Here is a 10082-nt window from a genome sequence, read left to right as displayed (position 1 = left end):
TGGGTGCTGAAGCTGGAACAGCAAACCCATGATAGCACCATTACAATATGTCAATGCCTGACCAAGTGTAACACTTACTTGGAAGCACCCCAGTCACAGTGGCCCTGCCTAAAAGAAGGCATGACAGGGTTGATCTAGAGCCAACATCGTCTGATTTGGTGAGCCCGCCATGAAGATACCAACTATTTCTGCAGCTTCTGGCACTCTTACCTGGCAGAAAATTGTCCTCTCAGTGTCTGGGATCAGCAGACAGGCAGATGCAGTGCAGTGATATCTACTGGAAAGACACCTGCACTGACCATGCAGCAAAGGGCTGTCATATCCAGTGGTAGTAACAGACAGCTGTGGCCTGAAGACTTGGCTGCACATTCTTGCAATCATGCTGCAGCGCTGGTCCAACTGTAGGAATGCCTACAGACTCTGGAGTACACCTTGCGATGGCTGCTAATGGGTTTACATACTCTCTGAAGTTCTCTAACGTCTTTCAGATTTATCCCCTTATTGTGATTTTCCCCTTTAGTGGTTCATGACAATTTTGATCTGAATTATGTACAATTCTCTGCTTATATCACAATTGTGTTCCCTCGACCTGTCCAAAATTTTCATTTACAACTTTACTAGTGAGCTAACCATTGAAATTTGGTTGTTAGCAGCTCCCTCCCATTCTCTGTCTCTGAAATCTTGTCTATCAATCACCATTCTTGCATAAATAATGCCAACCTAGGCCTTAGTTTCTTAGTTCATGTTTTTGGGCTCTTTGTCTCTTGGTTTCTCTAACTGTAGACACTTTAGTAAAATGTACTTACTCTTGGCTTGTGTTGGATTAACGACTCCACTTTCTATAATAGTTTCGTTGTGGTCTTGCTCTCTATTTTTCCTTATGGTTCATTTGTTACTCTTTGTATTTAAATGAGACAGGAACCATTGCAGAGTCTTGGTGCCACCTAGTGGATCTAATGGGAATCAATGCCGAGGGACTGCAGTCGCATTACCAATGCCTCACAGATACCATATCATATTTAATTATATACTGGCAGTACACAGAATAACTAATCTCTTGAAGGAGTAGTGAGCTTTTTTGTTCAATAAGAAAGTGCCATACACTTTTTATTTTAAAAGTACACATTAAATGAATTTCTGGTTTTCATCAATCCTGGACACTTGCTTCCTATAAGTATAATTAATATCCAATATTAATGAGGCGATAATGACAGAGAATGGAATGCATGGCTGTCATTATGTCATGGCTGTCTCATTTAAATACACCTACCTATTTTGGGTGAGTTCTTCTAATGTCAAGCCAAAAGGGACATTAGAAAACTTAATGGGGTTGATTTTGAGTTCCCTCGCCTGGAATTGACAAGGAAGTAATGGCCTCAAAATGGGGTCGGTAGTCTTCTCACCCCCATTAGCGAAGGTGATGTGGCTGGTTCCATTTTGAAGGAGATCTACTGCAGAGAGTCCAAAGTGCTTGTCTGGTTTAGGCCTATTTAATATGGAAATCGGGGTCCTATGATGTAAATTGGACCCGATTGCCATTTTAGATAAGAACTGGTCAGAGCTTGCACAGTATTTGATTACAAATAAAAACAAGAAATGCTGGAAATACTCAACAGGTCTGGCAGCATCTGTGGAGAGAGAAGCAGAGTTAAGTTCCGAAGAAGGGTCACTGACCCGAAACATTAACTCTGCTTCTCTCTCCACAGATGCTGCCAGACCTGCTGAGTGGTTCCAGCATTTCTTGTTTTAATTTCAGATTTCCAGCATCTGCAGTATTTTGCTTTTATTACAGGCTTTGATCAGTTTCATGGGTAATGGTAAGAACACACCCTCTGAAGGTAAGTCTCAAATTTTTTTTTGTGGGCACCAAAGGAGCAGGAGTGCACTTCCAGGGCCCACAAAAATATTGGAGTGATGTTCCACAGGCTGAGGGCCCTGTCTCTTCAGCATCTCTTCAAGTGGCGATTTTTGTCTGAGCTTCACAATGAATGTCTATGGAAAATTCATCATGGATGCTTAGGTTGTTGCCCAGTAGCCACTGTGTTGGATTTCTCATGGTAATGTGCCTTTGGTGTAGTAACCCCTTCCCCATAAAGGTCTGCAAAGGAAACACAACCCAGCCCGCATGCCAGGCCTGGAAGTGTGACCCGACCCGAACCTGCCCATGTTGTCGGGTCCCGTCGGGGTCGGATCGGGTAGCAGGCTTTTACATCAGTACATGGGTAAAGGCCTGCTACCCGACCCGACCCTGACAGGACCCGACGACATGTGTCGGGTTCGGGTCGGGAATTTCTCATTTAAGTCTATCCAACAGGGCATTGCAGTGCTTTACATCCCCTGCCCAAATTAGCAACAAAAGTCAAATGTTACTTCTTCCCCTTAAGTGATTAAATCTAGGTTTATCCTTGTATGTAGAATGTTTATATTAGTAAGGAATGATGTTGTGCTGCAAATATTTGAGGAATGCTATTACAGTGCCATTGGTTGTGGACCTCAAACCACCCCTTTAGGGAAAACCCAGATCTGTTTTTACCAATCTCTACATTCTAGGTTAAAATATCTTGCTGTGTTTTTACTCTATCTGAATGACATGAAGTGAAAAAACAATAAGCCACCTGGAGCACTAATAAATGCTTTGTTATATCATTGTTGCAGTGCCTACATGAAAACAAAAATTTCGATTCTGGGAGAATTTCCATCTTTAAGACAACTTGTCAATATATTGTGGTCTGTAGTGGAAAATGCATAAATACATTGACAAATATAGTGCAGCTTGGCAACATGTTAGAAGTATAATGTGATAGTTTCACATCCACAATACATAGTACCAACAGTACTGATGCAGGGAAGTATTTAGCTGAGTCCAGGCAATTCCTTGCAGGGAGAGAGAGGAAATTGGAGACTATCCTTTTTCTCTGTGCCATCCTCCAGCTGTAAAACCCTCTGAGAACTCTGCATTCCTCTGATTCTGGCCTCTTGTTAATCCCCGATTTTCTTTGGCACATCATTGGCATCCATACTTTCAACTCTCTAGGTCCTACACACTGGAATTATCTCCCTAAACCTCTCCACCTCTCTCCTCCTTTAAAACACTCCTTATAAAATTAACTCTTTGACCAAGTGTTTGGTCAACTCTTCTAATATCTCCTCACATGGCTCAATGTCAAATTTTGTCTAACGCTCTGTCTTGGGACAGTTTGCTACATTAAAGTTGCTACATGAATGCAAGTTATTAATTAGAATTACATAGAACTTACAGCACAGAAATAGGCCATTGGGACAACAGGTCTATCCTGGTGCTTACGCTCCACACAAGCCTCCTCTCACCCTATTTCATTTCATCCAATCAGCATATCCTTCTATTTGTTTCTCCTTCATGTACTTATCTAGCTTTCCCTTAAATGCAACTATGTTATTTGCCTCAACGACTCCTTGTGGTATTGAGTTCCACATTCTAACCATCCATTCAAGAAAAAAAATTCTCCTTAATTTCTGATTAGATTTATTAGTAACCATCTTGTATTTCTGACCCCTAGTTTTTGACACCCCTCAAGTAGCAACATCCTCATAAGGTGATCTTATCGAAGCATAGAGGATTCTGAGGACACTTGACAGGATAGATGCTGAGAGGATGTTTCCCCTTGTGGGGGAATCTAGAACCACGGGGCACAGTTTCAGAAGAAGGGGTCTTCCATTTAAGACAGATATGAGGAGGAATTTCTTCTCTCAGAGGGTCGTGAATCTTTGGAATTCTGTATCCAGTGAGCTGTGGAGGCTGAATCATTGAATATATTCAAAGCTGAGATAGACAGATTCTTGAACTATAGGGGAGTGGAGGGTTATGGGGAAAGTGGAGCTGAAGCCAAGATCACATCAGCCATGATCTTATTAAATGGTGGAAAAGGCATGTGGCCTATTCCTGCTCCTATTTCTTATGTTCTATGATCTTATGTTCTCTACATCTACACAATCACACCCCTTCAATAATTTTAACGACCTCTTAGATCTAGGCTAATGTGCTTAGAGGACATGGAAAAAGTTGTACACAGGAAGCCTAAATATGGTATGTGAGCATTGTTAATTTGTACTTTTATGAACATCCATTGTTATATTAAAAACCTGAACAATAATCACCTAGTTGGTGTTGATATTGTCATGTTATGTTGGGAGACCTTCATCACAATATATGAATCCATCGTAGAGAGGTGTTTCCAATCAAACCAAGTATATCAGTGGGAGTCAGGAACTTGGTAATCAACATTAACTTTACTCGTGTCATTTGCATTTCTCAACATTGAAATGCCACTTCTCAGTTAACAGCCCAAAAGTTGATTCCATACAGGATTCAAAGACATCAAGAACAGCGCCAATATCTGCCATGTATTCTGCCAACCCATCCAGCCATACCTCTCAATCACCCTACTCAAAGTTTCCATTCGCCCATTCTAATCAGCCATCTAATTTATCTATCTCACCCAAGTAGACACTCCATGCCCATACCTGAGCAATTTATTTGCCTGTTCATTTGATATACCAACCCCAGCCTAGAATTTTGCAGACCCATCCTATCAGAGCAACCTATGCTCCCAATCCAGGCATCCTATAGAATTTTGTGTCTTGCTTATCAATCAGGTGTCTTAAGTGATATTGAAGCATGATTTAATCAAGATTGTGAGAGATAGTAATATTGCACAGGATTAATGGAGAGTGGCATTGGCCAGTATTGAAAGAAAGTTATATTGGTACAATGAGAAGTGAAGCTCCTAATCAAAACTGAGAGTATATTGTGGCGATAATGGGGAAATTAAATCAATGTAATACAGAAAACTTTATATACATTGAAACTACTTAATATCTGGTGATAAGTCAGCATAATCAGATTGGCCATTTTGCTCTGTGGCCAGATCACATTGTAGTCTCCTTCTTCACTGAAAAGAATGTATCTTAAGAACATAAGAAAATAAATACATTATTGACAAAAGGATATCCAGACCATTATGGTCATTGTAACTGCCAATTTCATCATCCCATTTCTTTAGCTTTATGTAAATTCAGATTCAACAAATATCAGGAATTAAGATTGCTGGGTACACAATGCAACAATCCTCTTCTGTCATCATGTTTGGAAATATTTGCAGAGAAAACTTATTTTTTTGGTCACCAGGGCATCTGACGCACTGAGAGGCCTAGCATTACCATGCTTGTTCTTCTCACTGTACCAATATAACTTTCTTTCAATGCTGGCCAATGCCACTCTACATTAATCCTGTGCAATATTACGATCTCTCACAATCTTGATTAAATCATGCTTGTGAATCTCCAAACCAAATAGCCACTGAGAAATCCACAATGTAGAGTTTTGGTTTACTGGTAAGAGATGCACACACTCTTCCCTTAGTTCCACACCTCACTTATCACATTTTAGAAATTGTAGGTGCCAGTCAGCAGCTTGTAAGACTGAGGGACATTCAAGAGTGTGGAAGGGTACTGCTGGAGTTTATCCAGTTAAAACGAGGCCTCTTATCAGCATTAACATAGAAACATAGAAACATAGAAAATAGGAGCAGAAGTAGGCCATTCGGCCCTTCGAGCCTGCTCCGCCATTCATTTTGATCATGGCTGATCATCCAACTCAGTAACCTGTTCCTGCTTTCGCCCAATACCCATTGATCCCTTTAGACCCAAGAGCTATTTTTTAAAAATTCATGCATGGGATGTGGGCATTGCTGGCCAGGCCAGCATTTATTGCCCATCCCTAATTGCCCTCGAGAAGGTGGTGGTGAGCTGCCTTCTTGAACCGCTGCAGTCCATGTGGGGTAGGTACACCCACAGTGCTGTTAGGAAGGGAGTTCCAGGATTTTGACCAAGCGACAGCAAATGAACGGCGATATAGTTCCAAGTCAGGATGGTGTGTGACTTGGAGGGGAACTTGCAGGTGGTGATGTTCCCATGCATCTGCTGCTCTTGTCCTTCAAGGTGGTAGAGGTCGTGGGTTTGGAAGGTGCTGTCGAAGGAGCCTTGATGCGTTGCTGCAGTGCATCTTGTAGATGGTACACACTGCTGCCACTGTGCGTCGGTGGTGGAGGGAGTGAATGTTTGTGGATGGTGTGCCAATCAAGCGGGCTGCTTTGTTCTGGATGGTGTCGAGCTTCTTGAGTGTTGTTGGAGCTGCACCCATCCAGGCAAGTGGAGAGTATTCCATCACACTCCTGACTTGTGCCTTGTAGATGGTGGACAGGATCTGGGGAGTCAGGAGGTGAGTTACTCGCTGCAGGATTCCTAGCCTCTGACCTGCTCTTGTAGCCACGTTATTTATATGACTACTCCAGTTCATTTTCTGGTCAATGGTAGCCCCTAGGATGTTGATAGTGGGGGATTCAGCAATGGTAATGCCATTGAATGTCAAGGGGAGATGGTTAGATTATCTCTTGCTGGAGATGGTCATTGCCTGGCACTTGTATGGCGCAAATGTTACTTGCCACTTATCAGTCCAAGCCTGGATATTGTCCAGGTCTTGCTGCATTTCTACATTTCTTCAGTATTTGAGGAGTTGCGAATGGTGCTGAACATTGCGCAATCATCCCCACTTCTGACCTTATGATTGAAGGAAGGTCATTGATGAATCAGCTGAAGATGGTTGGGCCTAGGACACTACCCTGAGGAACTCCTGCAGTGATGTCCTGGAGCTCAGATGATTGACCTCCAACAACCACAACCATTTTCCTTTGCGCTTGGTATGACACCAACCAGCAGAGAGTTTTCCCCCTGATTCCCATTGACCTCAGTTTTGCTAGGGCTCCTTGATGCCATACTCGGTCAAATGCTGCCTTGATGTCAAGGGCAGTCAATCTCACCTCACCTCTTGAGTTCAGCTCTTTTGTCCATGTTTGAACCAAGGTTGTAATGAGGTCAGGAGCTGAGTGGCCCTGGCAGAACCCAAACTGAGCATCACTGAGCAGGTTATTGCTAAGCAAGTGCTGCTTGATGGCACTGTTGATGACATCTTCCATCACTTTACTGATGATTGAGAGTAAACTGATGGGGTGGTAATTGGCCTGATTGGACTTGTCCTGTTTTTTGTGTAGAGGACATACCCGGGCAATTTTCTACATTGTCGGGTAGATGCCACGGTTGTGGCTGTACTGGAACAGCTTGGCTAGGGGTGCAGCAAGTTCTGGAGCACAGGTCTTCAGTACTATTGCCGGCATATTGTCAGGACCCATAGCCTTTACAGTATCCAGTGTCTTCAGTCGTTTCTTTTTATCACGCAAAGTGAATCAAATTGGCTGAGGTCTGGCATTTGTAATGCTGGGGACTTCAGGAGGAAGCCGAGATGGATCATCAACTCGGCACTTCCGGCTGAAGATTGTTGCAAATGCTTCAGCCTTATCTTTCGCACTGATCTGCTGGGCTCCCCCATCATTGTGGATGGGAATATTTGTGGAGCCACCTCCTCCAGTTAGTTGTTTAATTGTCCACCACCATTCACGACTGGATGTGGCAGGATTGCAGTGCTTAGATCTGATCCGTTGGTTATGGGATAGCTTGGCTCTGTCTATTACATGCTGCTTATGCAGTTTGGTATGCAAGTAGTCCTGGGTTGTAGCTTCACCAGGTTGACACCTCATTTTGAAGTATGTCTGGCGCTGCTCCTGGTATGCCCTCCTGCACTCTTCATTGAACCAGGGTTGGTCTCCTGGCTTGATGGTAATGGTAGAGTGGGGAATATGCCAGGCCATGAGGTTACAGATTGTGGTTGAGTACAATTCTGCTGCTGCTGATGGCCCACAGCGCCTCATGGATGCCCAGTTTTGCATTGCTAGATCTATTCGAAATCTGTCCCATTTAGCACGGTGATAGTGCCACACAACACGATGGACGGTATCCTCAATGTGAAGGCGGGACTTCGTCCCCACAAGGACTGTGCGGTGGTCACTCCTACCAATACAGTCATGGACAGAAGCATCTGCGGCAGGCAGATTGGTGAGGACAAGGTCAAGTATGTTTTTCCCTTGTGTTGGTTCTTCCACCACCTGCCGCAGACCCAGTCTAGCAGCTATGTCCTTTCGTACTCGGACAGCTCAGTCAGTAGTGGTGCTACTGAGCCACTCTTGGTGATGGACATTGAAGTCCCCCACCCAGAGTACATTTTGTGCCCTTGCCACCATCAGTGCTTCCTCCAAATGTTGTTCAACATGGAAGAGTACTGACTCATCAGCTGAGGGAGGGCGGTAGGTGGTTATCAGTAGGAGGTTACCTGGTCCATGTTTGACCTGATGCCATGAGACTTCATGGGGTCCGGAGTCAATGTCCGATGTTGAGGACTCCCAGGGAAACTCCCTCCCTACTGTAGACCACTGTCCTGCCACCTCTGGTGAGTCTGTCCTGCCGGTGGGACAGGACATACCCAGGGATAGTGATTGCAGTGTCTGGGACATTGTCTGTAAGGTATGATTCTGTGAGTATGACTATGTCAGGCTGTTGCTTGACTAGTCTGTGGGACAGCTCTCCCAACTTTGGCACAAGCCCTCAGATGTTAGTAAGGAGGATCTTGCAGTGCTGACGGGGCTGGGTTTGCCGTTGTCGTTTCCAGTGCCTTGGTCGATGCCGGGTGGTCCGTCCGGTTTCATTCCTTTTCATTGACTTCGTAGCTAATCAGCAAGTTGTACATTTAAGTCCTGCTCCGGGACTTCAGCACATACTCAAGGCTAACTCTTCAGTGCAGTACTGAGGGAGTGTTGCATTGTTGAGATGGGACGAGGCATTTGCTTGCTCCAGTTCAACACTAAATATTCTGTGCTGACGACTGAAGGAGGACATTCAGCCTGGCCAACGTCCGTCCCTCAACTAACTATCACCAGATTAACTGGCTGTTCATCATATTGCTGGGAACTTGCATGCAGAATAGCATGCCCAAATAACAAGAGTGACTAAAATTTCAAAAGTAATTCAATGGCCCGGCATTTATAGGGAGCCAGGATGGGTGTGGGTAGAGGCCGAAGCCGGCCAGACTTAACTGCAGGACCTCATTTAAAAAAATTTCAGCTCCATTTCCTGGCCAAACGAACAGCCTGGTGAGTAGGTGGGTGCAGCCAGGGTCCCTTGGTCTCGGTTCCAAGCAATTGGGAGCGAGAGGGGCAAAGATTGGGAGAAGGAAAAGAGAGTTCAACAAATCAGTCGGGTGGGGGGGGGATGGGGACGGTGTTGAGAATGGAGATAGGCTGATGCCAGTGTGATGTCTTGAGGTTGCATTCTCCATGTCAAACTCTAAGCACATTCCTCTCCCCACCCCCTACTGCCCCCAACCTTCTCCCATCCACTGTGTGGGGGCTGCAATATTGAGGCCAATGTATGTGAAGTATTTGGGGCTGTTTCTGAGTAATGTGATAATGTGCTATATAAATTGAAAGTTCTACAATACTGAACATCTGGCCTGTATTCTCTGTCCATTTCTCTCCATGCTTCCATCCCTTACCCGAACTTCAGAAAACTGAGCTTCCTGCTGCATGTTCGGTTAGGACTGCCCTTGTGCTGGTTTGTAAGGTTATAGAGAGACAGGTTGGAAGAATCAGTGACCATCCCACCAGGCAAACTCTCCAGTTCCCATTAGTGAACCAGGCTGGTCAACCACTGGCAGAAACCTGGAGTATTACAGACATTGGATTAGCCAGTCTGTCACCGACTTGCTTCCAAGTTCCCTATGACAGGCTTGTCATCCTGGAGCCAATTTGATCTCAAAGATACTTGTGTATCTACCTAAGAGGAGGATGGGCAGTGATGGATCATTGGATAACTGTGGACTTGAGCTCTTGCTCAGACTGAGCAGGTACCAGGAACTGCTCGCAAGCGACAATAGTGGGTAGTACAACCACTGTGCAATGTGAGGGTAAGCACAGAGGTGCAACTGTGGGATCTTTTTATTCAAAAGATAATGCAATTGGGATAGTGTCAGACTGTGGAAATCACCTGCTAAAAAACACTGCACAGTAATTTTAGGAACACACCTCATCCAGTAACGTAGGAACCCGCAGCTCGAGTGCGCAATCGCGAGAAAATGGCCAGGTGAAACTCACCTGAAACTG

The sequence above is a fragment of the Heterodontus francisci genome, chromosome 19 (genome assembly GCF_036365525.1).
Source record: "Heterodontus francisci isolate sHetFra1 chromosome 19, sHetFra1.hap1, whole genome shotgun sequence".
NCBI lineage: Eukaryota > Metazoa > Chordata > Chondrichthyes > Heterodontiformes > Heterodontidae > Heterodontus > Heterodontus francisci.
Note: the sequence above shows the minus strand (reverse complement) of the source record.